The sequence below is a fragment of the Mustela nivalis genome (assembly GCF_964662115.1).
Source record: "Mustela nivalis genome assembly, contig: HAP1_SCAFFOLD_472, whole genome shotgun sequence".
Taxonomy (NCBI): Eukaryota; Metazoa; Chordata; class Mammalia; order Carnivora; family Mustelidae; genus Mustela; species Mustela nivalis.
Window position 1 is genome coordinate 536,783 of NW_028136184.1, and position 18,287 is coordinate 555,069.

Below are 18,287 nucleotides of genomic sequence, written 5' to 3' on the forward strand. Positions count from 1 at the left end.
TTTATATGTATGTATATATATATAAGCATATACATATATATATACACGTTTATACATATATATGTATATAAAATTATATATACACATACATACACACACACATACAGTCTGAAATTCACTTTAGGGGTGCCTGTGTGGCTCAGTGGGTTAAAGCCTCTGCCTTGGCTCTGGACATGATTACAGGGTCCTGGGATTGAGCCCAGCATCGGGCTCTATGCTCAGCGGGGAGCCTGCTTCCACCTCTCCCTCTGCCTGCCTCTCTGCCTACTGTGATCTCTGTCTGTCAAATAAAGTTATAAAATCTTTAAAAAACCATTTTACTTCCATGTACAAAAAATTTACATTAGGAAAATGAATTTTTTTATTATGTCCAATTCACCAACATATAGTGTATAATTTGATTGTCATCTGAATTTGATGAAAGAAACCAAGAAAGCAATGCTTGCTCCTTGGGGAAAAAGAGAGGCAACCTCACCTTGGCAACACTCTGGTCCTCTTCTTCTTTGGGCTTATGGCAAAGCGTCTCACAGACTGAGATTTTCTCAGACACATCTGGAAGGACATCAAGAATGTACCCATCAGCACATTGGTGGTGCTGTTCAAGATTAATTCGAGGAGGGGCGCCTGGAAACTCAGTTCTTTCAGCACTGGTCTTCCCGTCAAGTCATGCTCTCAGGATGCTATGATCCAGTCCCACGTGGGGGGCCCCTCCTCAGGGAGGACCTGCTCTTTCTCTCTCCCTCTGCCCTTCCCACCTGACTGTGCTTTCACTCTCTCTCTCTCACTCTCTCTCTCTGAGAAATAAAATCTTAAAAAAATGAATAGCTCGGAGAGTATTGCTTGATATGAACAGGGGTTAGATCATGTGGGGTCATGTGGTTGGCTGGCAGGGGCTGAACTGCCCCTTTGGGGTCTCCCACGGCTAGAACGTGTGCCCTAGATGAGGTTTATTCTTTTCTCTGAGAATGTTGACTTTGGCCAGTGGCAGTGGTGGTAGAATCTATCTCCTGCAGAAATATACACGCTCTCTCTTGCTCTATTCATCTCTCCCTCTCTGTCTTTCTGTCTGTATCTTTCCGCCTCTGTCTCTCCATGTTTCCCACAAAAAATCACCCACTCACAATCACACTACATAGAGCCACAAAAGACACCTCAACCAAAAACCTCATGCACACAAACTCACAGCACACACACAGAACCCACTGGCTTCCTAGTCTTGCAGACAAAAGAGCATACTTTGTCACCTGGGAAATATGCCTGTCCCCAAACCACCAAGAGTCCTACCAAGAACCCCCAATCAGGGAGGCTCTCCAGACTGAAGATTGCAAGGGGGCCCCACCTGCCTTACCAGCTAGAGTTTTTCCCCAGGAAGAGACTGAGTCCAGAATACGTACCGCCTCCCTCTGTTGATGTTTCCTGAGGCTGCAGGCACAGAAAAGAGGACACCATGAGTCTCTGGCCGTGCTGTATACTTGTCTGCCTGTACTGATCTTTAGTTCTCTGAATGACTTTAGGAAACCAGATGGAACACAGTGATTGAATCCAAGGCCCCAAGAGTGGGACCTGGATGCCTGTATGAAGTTATTTTTCCTGGGAGATGTGTCTACCCAGTCCACTCAGGATGGCAACTACAAAATTCTTCATCCAAGCAAGAGAAACTCTTGTGGATGGAAAGGATCATACCACAGCAATTCTAACAAGATTTGCTGTTGCCAGTGGTAAATATCCTCTTGAATCAGACGATGGTGGGCAGGAAACAACCACTCAGGACTCTCCGCAAAAGGGAAATTATACATATGTCCTCTCAAATGTGTATGTGTGTGTATACACACGTATGTGTATATATATGGATATATATACTTATATAAACACACATTTATTTATATGTATGTATATATATATAAGCATATACATATATATATACACGTTTATACATATATATGTATATAAAATTATATATACACATACATACACACACACATACAGTTTGAAATTCACTTTAGGGGTGCCTGTGTGGCTCAGTGGGTTAAAGCCTCTGCCTTGGCTCTGGACATGATTACAGGGTCCTGGGATTGAGCCCAGCATCGGGCTCTATGCTCAGCGGGGAGCCTGCTTCCACCTCTCCCTCTGCCTGCCTCTCTGCCTACTGTGATCTCTGTCTGTCAAATAAAGTTATAAAATCTTTAAAAAACCATTTTACTTCCATGTACAAAAAATTTACATTAGGAAAATGAATTTTTTTATTATGTCCAATTCACCAACATATAGTGTATAATTTGATTGTCATCTGAATTTGATGAAAGAAACCAAGAAAGCAATGCTTGCTCCTTGGGGAAAAAGAGAGGCAACCTCACCTTGGCAACACTCTGGTCCTCTTCTTCTTTGGGCTTATGGCAAAGCGTCTCACAGACTGAGATTTTCTCAGACACATCTGGAAGGACATCAAGAATGTACCCATCAGCACATTGGTGGTGCTGTTCAAGATTAATTCGAGGAGGGGCGCCTGGAAACTCAGTCCTTTCAGCACTGGTCTTCCCGTCAAGTCATGCTCTCAGGATGCTATGATCCAGTCCCACGTGGGGGGCCCCTCCTCAGGGAGGACCTTCTCTTTCTCTCTCCCTCTGCCCTTCCCACCTGACTGTGCTTTCTCTCTCTCTCTCTCACTCTCTCTCTCTGAGAAATAAAATCTTAAAAAAATGAATAGCTCGGAGAGTATTGCTTGATATGAATGTGGGTTAGATATGTAAGGTCATTGCTTTTCTATCAATCTCTATCAGTAGATTTCTTTGCCTGCCATTGTGTGTAAGGCTGGATAATCAATGGGTATATATTGAAATATATCTTGTTTCTATTTTCACCAGTCTATACCTCTGGGGTGGGCAAATGCTGAGTGAAGGCATGCTGCTGGTATTTCTCTATACCTATAATTTAGGCAGATTAATTAAATTAGCCAGATGTCATCAAAGACGTAATGTAAAAGAAAATGTGTGTTTTAGTACAAAAGCTTGTATCTAGACACGTTCTTCTCAGCTGTTTTGGAAAACTAGTTCTATGAATAAAAACAGCATGTGCCCAGATGTATTGAAGTCAAGACTCGGGCCACGAGAAGGGAGTTTGAAGGTACATGAAGACAAAAAGAGACACTTCCATGGGCAAAGACCATGGAGATCACCTCTTCTTCCTAAGGACAAGAGAGAGCCTGAAGACACTGAAAAATCAACACGCTCTTCTGGGATCCATAGGAAAACAGAGGACACAGGGAAACCATGGCCCTCAGGAGACAAAAAAGGGAAAACAGGGGATCGAGCTTTCCTGGAGCAGACACTCTCTCGCAGAACACACCATTTTCTCAACCTCCCATGGAACATTCAGCAGGAGACCACATTCTCAGCCGGAAAACACATCCCAACACAATCAAAGAGTAGACTCAATACAACAGCCGCTCTCAGACCTCTATGAAATTCAACTAGAGATCAACAACAGGAAGAAATCTTGGGAGAATCCCCAAGGAGCTGTGATTTAAAAATACACTTCTGAATAACCCAGTGGTCAATGAAGAAATTTCAAGAGAACCTTTAAAATATTTTTCACCAAATGAGATGCAAATGTACCTTGACCAACATTTATGGAAAGGCAGGGCTTGGGGGAACTGATAGGACTGAAAGTCGTGTGTCAGAAAATCAGAGAGATGTAACATGCCTAGGCTTGCTTAGAAAACAAGGCAAGAGTGTAGTATCATAGAAAGCGAGCAAGAGAAAAAAATAATATTATTGCAGATACCATTGAAATGGAACATGGGAAATACTCAGACCTAATCCATTAAACTAAGACACAAGCTCATTCCTTGTAAATATCAGTGAAATGGATAAAGCTGTAGCCTGATGAAAAATGAAAGAATAAGAGAGGACGTACATTAACATGGGACACAAGAGTCATCGTCACTACAGATCGTATGGAGGTTGAAAGGATTCAAAAGTAATATTGGGTATTTACTCCCAAAGATAGAGATGTAGGGAAAAGAAGGGCCATCTGTACCCCGACGTTCATAGCAGCAATGGCCACAGTTGCTCAACTGTGGAAATAGCCAAGACATTCTTCAACAGACGAATGGATAAAGGAGATATGGTTCATATATACAATGGAATATTATGCCTCCATCAGAAAAGATGAATACCCAACTTTTGTATCCACATGGACAGGACTGGAGCAGATTTTGCTGAGAGAAACAAGTCAAGCCGAGATGAACCATGAGAGACTATGGTCTCTGAAAAGCAATCTGAGGGTTTTGGAGGGGCTGTGTTGGGAGGCAGGGTGAGCCTGGTAGTAGGTATTATGAAAGGCACGTATTTCATGGAGCACTTGTGTGGTGCATAAACAATGAATTCTGGAACAGTTAAAAGAAATTTAAAAAAATAACTAAAAATTGTTTTAAATAGGATGAATACCCAACTTTTGTATCAACATGGACAGGACTGGAGGAGATTATGCTGAGAGAAATAAGTCAAGCAGTGTGAATTATCGTATGGTTTCCCTTACTTGTGGAGCATAAGGAATAACTTGGAGGACATTAGGAAAAGGAAAGGAAAAGTGAATTGGGGAAAATCAGAGGGGTAGATGAACCATGAGACACTGTGGACTCTGAGATACAAACAGGGTTTTAGAAGTGAGGGGGATGGGTGAGCCTGGTGGTGGGTATTAAAGAGGGCAGTATTGCCTGGACCACTGGGTATGGTGCATAAACAATGAACACTTGGAACACTGAAAAAAAAAATAAAATCAAATTTTAAAAAGTAAAGTAATACATGGAAAAATCCTAGGATGGCTTAAGCAAAAAGGCCAATTCCTTCCAAAACAGAAACTCTCAAGACCCACGCAAAGGAAATAGATTGTCTGAATTGGCATATATCAAAGACAGTGAATCCACAGTTCATACGTTTCCCAGAAAGGAGGTGCCGGCCCCAGGTGGCTGGACTGGTGAATTCTATCAAATCTAACAAAGCATAAGAGCCTTGCTGTGTCTAATCCAGCCATCACACTCTTAGGTATTTATCTAGTTGAGCTGAAAAATTATGTTCCTATGAAAACTGGCCCAGGAGTGCTTCTATCAGCTTTCTTTAGGAACACCACAACTCGAGGCAACTAAGTTGTCCTTCACAGGGTGAATGGGTAAACAACCAACAATATCCCCATACAATGAAATAGGATTCTGTAAAAAACAGAGCTGAACTTCAGGGCATGTAGTCGGCTCTCTCAGTTAAACACCCAACACTTGATTTTGGCTCAGGTCAGAATCTCGGGGTCAGGAATTTCAACCCCGTGTCAGGTAAGCTCCATGCTGAGGAGGAGCCTGCTGAAGTTTCTCTCTCCTTCTTCCTCCTCCTCTCCCCCACACTTTCCCTCTTTCTCTAACTAAAATAATAAAAGAAAAGAAAAATAATTCAGGTGTCAAGTCACAGAAAGATATCAATGAATGGTAACTGTATAGATAGAGGAGAAAGCTGTCAGTGTGGAAAAGCAACATGGCTTACAGTTCCAACTCTATCATATTCTGGAAAAAGGAAATCTAGAGCGATGACAAACCATCAGCGGTTGCTCTGATTCCTAGAGAAAGTGCAAAGGTATTACTAGGTGAAACACAGGATTTTTATGGCAGTGAACCTACCCTATAAATGGTGGATACAGGACTTTGCCCATTTGTCAAAACCCATACTACTGCTCAACACAGAGCAGGCCTTAATAGCAATGGTGGAATTCAGTGAATAATATCTCTAGGCTGGTTTGTTATTTGTGACGAATGTTCCACAATGATGAAGGTTTTGATACTTGTGGAAAAGGTGCACTATGGGATAAGGGGGATAAGGGAACTTTTTTTGATTATCTCTTCACTTGTTAGGATACTCTAAACCTACTCTAAGTATTAAGGTCTATTGATTAAAAATTAAGAAGAGATCTCTTTGGCTAGTGTTTAACAACACACTCATGTCCAAATGTTAGCTTCACTATACCTACCATTTAACGTTACCAAACTCGAGGTGCAAATGCAGCTTTATTCTTGTGGTTATAAACTCATGAGTGACCAGCTGAAATTCAATGTTCACAAAAATAATATGGCTTGGTATCTTTGTCTGAAGTATGGGACACTCACAGGCTAGTATAATGATACAGCTTCTTTTTTTCTTTTCTTTCTTTCTTTTTTTTTTTTTTTCTAGCAACAAAGAGAGAGTGTGAGCAGGGGAAGGGCATGGGAATTGGAGAGAGAAGCTTAAACAGCTCCATACCCACCACGGAGCCACACATGGGGCCGAGCTCCGGTCCCTGGCATCATAACCTGAGCCAAAATCAAGATTTGGACATCACATAGGTGCTCCTACAGTAATTATTCTTGAATCCGATTCATGAATAAATTCCCATGGTACCTTCATGGGATCCATCAGTGGGTTGTATTTTTATATGATGTTTCCATCTTCGGGCCCATAGCTGGGTGAATTTCTCACCTGCAAAGGAAGGAAATGTCAACATTTGTGACAACCTGGATGGCCCTGGAGGACATCATCTTAAGTGAAATAAGCCAGACCCAGTGAGACAAATATGGCATCATGTCACTTATATGGGGCACCTCCAATAGTCCAATACGTAGAAGCAGAGAATAGAATAGGGGCTTGGAGGAGCAGCAAATAGGGGGATATTGATGATAGAACAAAGTTTCAAAGGTACAGAAGAAATGAGTCTGGAAATGGACCTTGCAACATGGGGCCTGGGATTAAGAACCCTGTATTCCAGGCTTGAAAATCAGTAAAATGTTGGAATGTAGGTTAAGTGTAGCTTAAGTGTCCTTTACTACCACAGGAAAAGATGGGGGAAAGCTCTAGCAGACACTGTATGAGACTATAGAGAAAGACAGAAGGACACTGTCATTGAGAGTGAGGGATTGGTGACTTGCCAAGAGTGACTATACTGAGGAGTGGGAAATCTGGGACAGGAATGGAGTCGAATCCTTGGGGAGAGAGATCCCTCAATACTTGAGATCTGCCCAGGGCACCTGAGATCATGCCCTGCAGTCCTGAACCAGGGCTTCCTCAGTTTAGTCCCATTCTCAAATCCTCCTGCCCCAAGTGGGAGTGTGGGAGACACTTGATGCCCTGGAGGAGGTGCCTGAGCCAACAGAACAGTCCAAATCCTAACTCAGCCCCCCACCACTGAGTTTCAATCCCCAACCTGGAACACAATGCAGATGGCCCCGTGAGAAACCCCTCTGAAGAGCCAGTGGAATCCAAGGGCCATCCACCCACAGCATTCATACTCCTAGCTCTCTCATGTGGAGCCTTCCCTGGGACCAGTGGACCACCCTCAGGGACCAGTGGTCTGCTGGGATCCCAAGCTCATGCAGAAGCCAGGACATTCCAAACCAACTGTCCCATGATGGCTCTACTAAGAATCTGCTTCCCTTCTAAGGACTCAGCATCCCTGAGCCATTCCTGCCAGTTAACTGGTAAAATGGCAACCTGGCTTAGTGCTTTGGTGGTTGAATAAATCAAGACAGGGACCTTCAGTGTCTCCTTGGTTATTGATTTGAGTAAGTCTCCAAACAGCCTGGACGAAGGGCTGGCTGGCACAGAGTGAACAGGGGCTGCACAGGCTCTCAGTGGGCACCTTCCCTGTTCCTTCCTCCCTCCCCCAGGCCCAGTCTCTATAGACTCCTCATTCTTCTCTACACCCTGAAGTGGCAGGGGACCATGTCCCACCTTCTTTCAGGGGAACCCTCTGGGGCACCTGTGTGGCTCAGTGGGTTAAGTGTCTCACGTCGGGTCATGTCGTGATCTTGGAGTCCAGGGATCGAGCCCATCCCCTGCTTCTGCACTCAGCTTGGTGCCTACTTGTCCCTCTTCTCCTCCCCACTTTCCTCATAACCAATGACCGTTCTCTCTCTCTCCCCCTCAAATAAAATCTTCTTTCAAAAACCGGGAATATACAAAGGACCCATAGGGAGGGACCCTTCTAAACCCGAGCCCCGTGAAGCTCCCCCTCTCATGACACTCCATGAGGATCACCCAGACCTGTTTGCATTTATCCCTCCTCTGCTCTATACTCGTTGGAGCCTGAGAATCGGTGACCTTTCATTGAGACTAGATTCAAATCTAGGCATGACATTCTGTTGCTTGGTTAGGAAGCAACCAAATTGCTTGGTCCTTGGTGAGGAATCTCATCAGTTGTTGACAATATGTAAATAATGAAGTCCTATCATTGAAAACCAAGCACCCTCTTAGTTCTATGTTGATTTCCTTCTGGTCTTGCTGTGTGATGCCAGGTGTATATATTCATTGAGCATGGACTCTCTCCATGCTTGCACTTACTAGCCAACAATGGGAGAGCTCTTTAAGAAGGCAAGGTCCCCACTGGAGCATGGACACTCCCTGACCCTGAGGGATAAGCCTGTCAAAACAGAGACGATGGACACCAGGCTGTTACGAGCATTTGAGTTCTTATTGGTCAGTGTCCCTAAAGTGTGTAATTCACGGCATTCAAGCATGTTTTTAGGGCTTATGGGGGAGAATGTTATCCAATATGCTACACTAGGTCCCCAATTCTTCTTTCTTTTTTTTAGTAGGCTCCACACCCAACATGGAGACTGAACTCATGACCCTGAGATCAAGAGTCAAATGCTCCCCTGACTGAGTCAGCCAGGAACCACCCATTATGATCCCTATTCTTATTCTATTTGTACCATGCCCTGAAAAGGGACTATGCCATGACACTGACCACTCTCTATCTCAGCTCTACAAGGCAATCGCAATGAGGGCAGTGGAGAGAAGGCTAATCATGAACCGGTTCTCTGAGTCCATTTTATTGTCCCAGGAGTGTCCCTGGGCTCACAGGATTTCTGCATTACTAGGTCTTACTCATACTGAAAATGCCATCAAATACGATGAAAGGGTCTCCTCAGTTCTGACTGGACTGAGGTGTAGCCCAGCAATGAAACAGAGTTTGACTGGGTTGTCCTAAAGTGTACCTCCAAACCCTCAATATCTTTGAACTAACCAGGCTTTCTATGTCCCTTTCCTAGTAAGGACTATGGCAAGGTCTGTACTTGTGGGGCTCAGGAGCTTCTGTGGCCTATGTGACCCCCGAGATGACCTCATAATGCTAAACAGCACTTGGGATTTCCCTTGGCTCAGGTAATTCCTGACGTACACACTGTGACTACAGCTCTATGCACAGACACTAATGAATCCATGTCTGAGTAGTCAGTGCAGTTCAGTTCAGTAGTTAGAGCATGAACCCTGGGACCATAGGCCTAGGTTCACCTCCTGGCTCCTTTACATAGGAGACCATGAACCTGGTCACATTCATCCCTATGCCTACGTTCCTCCACCTGGGAAATACGGAGAGTAAACAAAACATCCAATATGTGTGTGATGAGCATTACTGAATTAATGCATGTCACATGGTCTGGGAGGCTCATTGGAGGGTATGGATCTTGTCTGAGATCTCACAATTTCACAACTTCCAGAGCTGGGTCACATCTGGGCATTTGAGTTCCCAGACCATTGCTTTGTGGCACAGCTGCTTTGCCTAAATACAAGTGTTTGACCCTAACACAATTTCGTTTGGATGGATCAGAGGTATCAAGAAGTCAATAAGGAAAAAACAACCAATTGCTGATTCCCTGAATACACTCTCTGGGACCCTTGGTCAGAAATAGTCATGATTATTCTCTAGATTGTTCCAGTTGCCTGACTCATGGTCAGCAGGCCAAATGAGAGGAATCCCAGGGTAAAGGATGGCAGGGTCACTATTGCAAAGTCTAGTGTTTTAAAGCATGTGAAACAATGCCACCTTGCATTATGTATTCCTCACACAAACATAAGTGCCTCCAAACAACATATGAGTTCCTGAGGCCATTGTCACAGAAGAAAACCATAGCTTAGCTGTTGGAAAGAGATCTGGAGGAAAGGTCAAGAGAACTAACAAACACATCCCATCAAAACCACTCTAATGAAGACTCTTTCTGCTTTCGAGCTACCATCCTATGGGCAAGTGTACATGTTTATCCACTTACACGTAAAGTTTGTCTCTACTCATGGTCTCCACCTCCCATTGTTCTTTGTGCATTCCTAACAATCTATGTGCTTGGGTATCAATCACTCATTAACACAATTCATTAACTAATTAGCCATCTTTCACCATATGTTGAAAGACTGGCTATTCATTGTGTAACTGAGGACAAAATGTCCTTATAGTTTCACTATACTTACTTCTGGGGAACTGAAAAGGATGGGGGATAGCATATGACCTAGACAGCATATCACCTAGAAAAAGTAATTTTGGATAACAGCCAAAGAAGAAAGGGAAACATCTGCTTGGGGGTCATAAGTGAAATGTAGACTCTTCTCTTCTTTGGATCTCTTTGGGGCGCCTGTTTCTAGGAACAAACCAACATGTCCCCCAAATCCTGAAATACCCATTTTGGGATAAACGGTACAGGAAGACATTGTAAAACATGGATAAAACAATCATAAATATCCTCCATATCGACCTTTCCGGGTTCACTCTCACTTTCAGAAAGGAGGAATGGGAATGTATAATTTTGGACGTTAAAAAGGCGTAAATTAAAATAGATGTTGCCATGTTTTCTCCCCTAGGGAAACCTAGTTTGTCAAGGGTGAGGTGCAGGATATCAAAGGAAGGAGTACATTTTTCAAAATGGAGGACAAAAGTCAAGGCAGCTAGCTTGGTAGAATAACCAAAAATATAAATCAAGGGATAAAACTAAACTATAAAACATTTGTATAACTCTGAATGACAAGTTGGAGAGAGAAAATTTTCAAAGATGAGAGAATAGTTGGAGGAAGAGTGAACTATCTGATTAGCAGCAAACAGCAGTCAGGAGATCTGTAAGAACATACCACAACAGCAGCCACACAATCCAATCTTGTTCCCCATATAGAGAGCTCTAGGTGTCTCAATGACTCACTCAGCTCAAAGAGGGGCCGTTGGAAAGGACAGCAGAGGTGTATTTCTCGTCGCCATGGTGATGGTGTCATCATAGACCTTTCAGAGTCATCGCAGCTGCACAGCGGCCAACTCCTGCTGTCCAGACAGGTGGCTCTTCACAGACAAGGGTCTCACGTGAGAGGAAACACTTCCTTTCCAAAGTTGAAGTCTGGTCTCACACATTATCCCTCTGTTTTTGAAAAGAAATGACATGAGGGGAGGTGGCCTGCCCCCCAAATAGAGTCACTAGCCCATCTTTAGGGTGAAGAGAGGAAAAGAAACACATATTGAGAATAGATAGAGGTCCCATTCTTTTTTTAAAATGTTTTTTAAATTTATTTTTTATTTATTTTCAGCATAACAGTATTCATTGTTTTTGCACCACACCCAGTGCTCCATGCAACCCTTGCCCTCTCTAATACCCGCCACCTGGTACCCCGACCTCCCACCCAGGCCCATTCAAAACCGTCGGATTGTTTTTCAGAGTCCATAGTCTCTCATGGTTCACCTCCCCTTCCAATTTCCCCCAACTCCCTTCTCCTCTCCATCTCCCCATGTCCTCCATGCTATTTTTTTTGCTCCACAAATAAGTGAAACCATATGATAATTGACTCTCTCTGCTTGACTTATTTCACTCAGCATAATCTCTTCCAGTCCCGCCCATGTTGCTACAAAAGTTGGGTATTCATCCTTTCTGATGGAGGCATAATACTCCATAGTGTATATGGATCACATCTTTCTTATCCATTTGTCCTTTGAAGGGCATCTTGGTTCTTTCCACGGTTTGGCAACTGTGGCCATTGCTGCTATAAACATTGGGGTACAGATGGCCCTTCTTTTCACGACATCTATATCTTTGGGGTAAATACCCAGTAGTGCAATGGCAGGGTCATAGCAAAGCTCTATTTTTAATTTCTTGAGGAATCTCCACACTGTTCTCCAAAGAGGCTGCACCAACTTGCATTCCCACCAACAGTGGAAGAGGGTTCCCCTTTCTCCACTTCCTCTCCAACACTTGTTTTCTGTCTTGCTAATTTTGGCCATTCTAACTGGTTGAATACTGTTATGCTGAAAATTAATTAAAAAATTAAAAAAAAAAAACAAAGAAGATGTGGTCCATATATAAAATCAGAAACAGTGAAAACCCACCATTTGCACTGACATGGATGGAACTGGAGGGGAATATGTTAAGGAAAGAAGAGTCAAGCAGAGAAAGACAATTATCATATGGTTACACTCATCTGTGGAACATAAGCAATAGCATGAAGTGCCATAGGGAAAGGGAGGGAAATCTGAAAGGGGAGATGAAAGGGAGATGAACCATGAGACACTATGGACCCCAAGAACCAACCTGAGGGTTTCAGAGGGGAGAAGTGTAGGGGGAAGGGGTAACAGGGTGATGGGTATTGAGGAGGGCATATGCTGAGATTGGGTGTTATATATATATAAAGAATAGATCATTGAGCACTACATCAAAAACTAATAATGTACTCCTATACAGTGGCTAAATGAATATAATAAAAAAATTAAAAAAAAAATCTGGGGCACCTGGGTATTTCAGTGAGTTAAGCCTCTGCCCTTGGCCTGGATCATAATCAGGGTTCTGGAATCGAGCCCCACGTTGGTCTCTCTGCTTGGTGGGGAATCTTATTCCCCTCCTCTCTCTCTCTGCCTGCCTCTCTCCCTACTTGTGAGCTCTGTGTGTGTGTGTGTGTGTCAAATAAATAAATAAAATCTTAAAAAAAAAAAATCTATCCAGGTTTCCATCCAGGGGCTCGTAGTATGGCTCCGGGGGTCATGATGGGCAGCAAATGGTACATGCATCAGCACATGAAAAAGGATTAACGTAAAATATTTGTTGCCAAGTTATGATCACATCCCTTAAATATATCCCCAATTACCAATTTTGTGAAATAGATCGGTGTATATCTTGATCTTATTTAATTGACCACAAATGTCCCCTATTAATTGGACACCTTTCCTGAGTTAACTGTAACATTAAGACAACACATGTCCTTTGAAATCAGGTATAAGTTGATAATAGACTCAACATTCTCCCCACGCCCAACAAGGAAATTGTGGATGTCATCTATAACGCACATTGTTTCATTTTCTTTTGAAGAAAGAAAGGAAGCAAGGTTTCTATCTCAAAGACAGGCTTGCTTCCCTTGGTGGTAGATGGGACCACTTTCTCCCTTGTGTCTCCAAGAAGGTTCTCCAAAAGGCCTTTGGACGGAGCTAGGGCACAGAGAAGCTGTCAGGACATTGGAAGTGCTGCTCACTTATTACTCAGGGAGATTTGCTTGGTGTGGACATGGGGCAGGAATGTATGCATATCGTTGGTTAACCAGCAAGGACTGAGCAGCTGCTGGAGCATCTTCCTCAGTGGTTGAAGGCAGGTGAAGAGAAGGAGCAGGAAGGAAATGAGAAATAGAGGCTTTGTCTTTCTAGCTAAGGGGAACTTAATCCATGTGAAATGGTCTATCTAAAAAAGGCAAACATTAAAATGTATGTTGTTTCAATGATGGAGTCCCATGATTCCTACCCATTTTAAAGCACAGCAAAATTACACTTATTCAAATGTTATAAGACCTTTTCAGCCTCCATGCTTTTTATACACAGCTACTGTATTCATCACTAGTCTATTGGATTTTTAACTTTTTTACTGTGATGAAGAATATATAACATTCATCCTTTTAATCATTTGTCTGTATACAATTCAGTGGTTTTAATTATCTTTACACATGTATATTCATCACTACTATCTATACCCAAAACTCTCTCATCCTATCCAACATAACCTCCATACCCAGGAAGAGATAACTCCATCTTCCCCACTGCTTCTGGCTCTTAATAACCTCTGTCTTTATGAGTTTGCCTATTCTAAAGACATTATATTAGTGGAATCATACAATATTGGTATTTCTGTGCTAGATTGATCTCATAGAGGATAATATTTCTTCAAGGTCCATACATGTTGGGCATATTTCAAATTCTTTTTTATAGGTGAATAGTACTTTATTGTGTGTATATAACACATTGTGATTGATCCATTCATCATTTGAGGGACTTGAGGGTTGATTCCACTTTTTGACTAATGTGACTAGTGCTGCCAGGAGCACTGATGTATGGATTTCTGTAGAATCCTGGCATGGAACCTCTTCGACCTCAGCCGCAGCAACATCTTCCTAGGAACAAGGCCAAAGGCAAGGGAAGCAAGGGCAAAAATGAACTATTGGGATTTCCTCAAGATCAAAAGCTTTTGCACAGCAAAGGAAACAGTTAACAAAATCAAAAGACAACTGACAGAATGGGAGAAGATATTTGCAAACGACCTATCAGATAAAGGACTAGTGTCCAGAATCTATAAAGAACTTAGCAAACTCAACACCCAAAGAACAAATAATCCAATCAAGAAATGGGCAGAGGACATGAACAGACATTTCTGCAAAGAACACATCCAGATGGCCAACAGACACATGAAGAAGTGCTCCATATCACTCGGCATCAGGGAAATACAAATCAAAACCACAATGAGATATCACCTCACCCCAGTCAGAATGGTTAAAATCAACAAGTCAGGAAATGACAGATGCTGGCGAGGATGCGTAGAAAGGGGAACCCTCCTACACTGTTGGTGGGAATGCAAGCTGGTGAAGCCATTCTGGAAAACAGCATGGAGGTTCCTCAAAATGTTGAAAATAGAACTGCCCTATGACCCAGCAATTGCACTATTGGGTGTTTACCCTAAAGATACAAACGTAGTGATCCAAAGGGGCACGTGCACCCGAAGGTTTATAGCAGCAATATCCACAATAGCCAAACTATGGAAAGAACCTAGATGTCCATCAACAGATGAATGGATCAAGAAGATGTGGTATATATACACAATGGAATACTATGCAGCCATCAAAAGAAATGAAATCTTGCCATTTGCGACAACATGGATAGAACTAGAGCGTATCATGCTTAGTGAAATAAGTCAAGCAGAGAAAGACAACTATCATATGATCTCCCTGATATGAGGAACTGGTGATGCAACATGGGGGCTTAAGTGGGTAGGAGAAGAATCAATGAAACAAGATGGGATTGGGAGGGAGATAAACCAAAAGCGACTCTTAATCTTGCAAAACAAACTGAGGGTTGCTGGTAGGAGGGGGTTTGGGAGAAGGGGGTGGGATTATGGACATTGGGGAGGGTATGTGCTTTGGTGAGTGCTGTGAAGAGTGTAAACCTGGTGATTCACAGACCTGTGCCCCTGGGGATAAAAATATATGTTTATAAAAAATAAAAAAAATTTAAAAAAAAGATACACGCCAGTGAAAATTCACAAAAATTTTAATGTTTCAATGTTCTATAAGTAGCAAAAATTTGGAAGAAGGTAGAGTCATGATAGATTTTTGACCAATCATTTGGTAAACTTCTATTGAATTAGACTGATGTCTGTGTTAAATGGTATCTGTGACAATAAATTGTATCACCAGCCATCATTTGTCACCAGTTATGTTCTCACTGATTTCACAAACCTAGTAGAAAACCTAGTAGGAAAAGTAAGTCAGATATAGCCAAATATTTAACTCAACTCTTTTTTATATTGGTTTTGTTTTTCTGTCTGTAATAAATCTATCAAAGTAAAAAAAAAAAAAAGAATCCTGGCATGGTGATGATACACAACACTATACATTTGTCACAACCCCCAGAATGTCAAAGCACAAAGAGTGAATTTTAATGTAAACCGTGGACTTCTAGTTAATAGAAGTGTATTGATATTGTTTTGCAAATTATAACAAATGGACCACATTCATGTAAGATGTCCTTAATGGATGAATCAGGGGGCATGGGTTATGGGAGCTTTCTATATTATCTGTTCAACTCTTACATTCATCTAAACCTCCTGTTATAAATAATACCTATTAATTTTTTAAAATCTGAAAACACTTTTTCAGTCAAAGATCTGTTTCAGCCAATGTTCAAAAATCAGCTAAAAGTCTATATGTTAACTAAAGATGTTGTTTACTGTTAAAAGGAAACCCATTCTTGAGTTTGAAAAGTACCTGTATTCTAGAGCTACAGCAATACTGAATGGCTTGCTCATTTATCTTTGCATACACAAGAGAAGAATGTGGCTTAACATTTTTATGGTTTTCTCTTAAAGATAGGCCAGGGAATAAAATAGAATCATTATTCTTGAATGAACCTAATGAGTCCATTTCCACAGTACCTTCAAGTGGGTCATCTATAGGGTGCCCTCTGTTGTGTGGCCAGAGGTAGAGTTTCCTGAATCACTGCTTAGGACCAGTTGATATTCTTCACCTTATGTGAACATTTCTTCTTAATCCTTGAAGCAAGATCCCAGGAAATGCATCACAATAGAGAGAACTGTGGACAACTTGCTGGCAGAAGAACACAGGGAAATGGGTGATCATCTATTCCTAATTCAATCCTTTCATCCCATTATCCACCTGCTGCCCGCTCAGTAGAGCCTCCTGAATCCAAGTAGGACTTCTGGAGTTCTTGTGGTTGGCTATACGCTTAGAACACCCTATAGACAGATCCTGTGATCAAATACTTTTATTTCACTAAGGCATTAGAGAAATGCAGCAAAGGGCACTATCCATGACTGATGGCCTGGGTTCAAACTCCATTTAGAAGTCACAAGTGCCTGAGAAAGTGACAAAAACACTCTGTGTAATTCCCTGTTCTGAGATGTTCAAATGTGAATATGGCCTACTTTTTTACTATTATGTTAAGAGCCTAAACATAATTAAATACAAGAAAGCCTTATTACAAAAAAAAAAAAAAAAAAACAAAAACAAACAAACAGATGACTGGTGTTTCCTAATTGCCCTAAGTGTTCAATCCCTGAGTGACTGCAAGAAGGAAATAGACACTTGGTAGTGGTTGAATCCAGAGAGCGGATTTGGATGGCTCCACAGCAGGGAGGAAGGAAGCTCCCTCTTAGCTTTTACATGGGAATGATGTTTCACAGCTCATGGACAATACAATACATGTGACCATCTCCTGTAATTCCCAGGTGGGCCCTAGTGAGGTGGGTGAGGGCAGGGCAGAGGCTGTAAGCCTTATTCTTATTTTTTTTTTATAAACATATATTTTTATCCCCAGGGGTACAGGTCTGTTAATCACCTGGTTTTCACACTTCACAGCACTCACCATAGCACATACCCTCCCCAATGTCCATAACCCCACCCCCCTTCTCACAACCCCCCTCCTCCCAGCAATCCTCAGTTTGTTTTGTGAGATTAAGAGTCACTTATGGTTTGTCTCCCTCCCAATCCCATCTTGTTTCATTTATTCTACAGTGGGAGGCCCTGAAATTCACAGAGATGAACTGACATGCCAGGAGTTACCATACAGATGAGGATGGGGTCCAGGACAGGAATAGAGTTGTTTCCCTGGGGAGAGAGATCCCTGAACACCAAAGACCTGCCCAGGGCACCAGAGATCATGCCCTGTCGCCCAGAACCAAGTCTCTTTCTTGGACGCTCCTGCTGGAGGAGGTGCCTGAGCCAACAGAAAAGACCAGATGCTAATTCAGCCGCCCACCTCTAGGTGTTAATCCATAACCCAAAACACAAGGCAGTTAACCCCAAGGGAAACCCCCTGGAGTGCCGGTGGAAGACCCACTGTGGCCATCCTCCCCCAGCATGCACATCACCAGCTGTGTCACGTGGAGCTGGAGCCTTCCCAGGGACCAGTTGGCTATGCTTAGTGACCAGTGAGTGGTCTGCTCAACTGCTAACTGACTCAGAATACGGAATATTCCAAACCAACTGTCACAGGATGCCTCTGCAGGATGCCAGATGGCCTCTGCAGGATGCCGGAGCAGTTACTGTGAATAAACTGTGAAAGTGGCCATCTGCATTGGTGCTTTGGTGGCTTAATAAATTAAACCTGTGACCTTCAGTGTCTCATAGGTTGATCTGAGAAAGTGTGCAAATAACCTGGACTATGGCCTCAGAGTGAACAGGGGGTCTGAACACTGGCTTGAGTGGGCAACTTCCCTACTCCTTCCTTCCAAAGAGTCTCCCCAGATCTAGGTTCTACAGACTTTTCTCCCTTACTAGTTCCTATAGGGGCAGGGGACAATGTCCTGTCTCCTCTTAGAGGGCCCCCTTTATACCCAGAACCTGCAGACCCCCTCCCCAGGACACAAACCAAGGATCACAAACCAGACATATTTTCCTATTTTCTCTTTCACTCAGGAAAACTCTATGCTCATCAGCTCCAAACTTTCTGACCTAGCATGGCCCCACTTCAAATCTAAAATTTTGCCC

The 18,287-nt window shown here is 42.7% G+C and overlaps 1 long non-coding RNA gene across 3 annotated transcripts; it reads right to left on the minus strand.

Annotated features, from left to right (window-relative positions):
* Positions 1–1,396: 1,396 nt before the first annotated feature.
* On the minus strand, positions 1,397–17,739 carry LOC309857182. 3 transcript variants are annotated; one of them, XR_014307513.1, is made up of 4 exons: positions 10,905–10,951; positions 6,417–6,494; positions 2,355–2,431; positions 1,397–1,422 (listed from the first exon to the last, which is right to left on the minus strand). It is a non-coding gene; the product is annotated as an uncharacterized lncRNA (long non-coding RNA). The 3 variants fall into 3 exon arrangements; XR_014307514.1 differs by lacking the exons at positions 1,397–1,422; positions 6,417–6,494; positions 10,905–10,951 and adding exons at positions 16,214–16,385; positions 17,669–17,739 and having other exon boundaries at positions 1,960–2,431; XR_014307515.1 differs by lacking the exon at positions 1,397–1,422 and having other exon boundaries at positions 1,960–2,431.
* Positions 17,740–18,287: the final 548 nt, after the last annotated feature.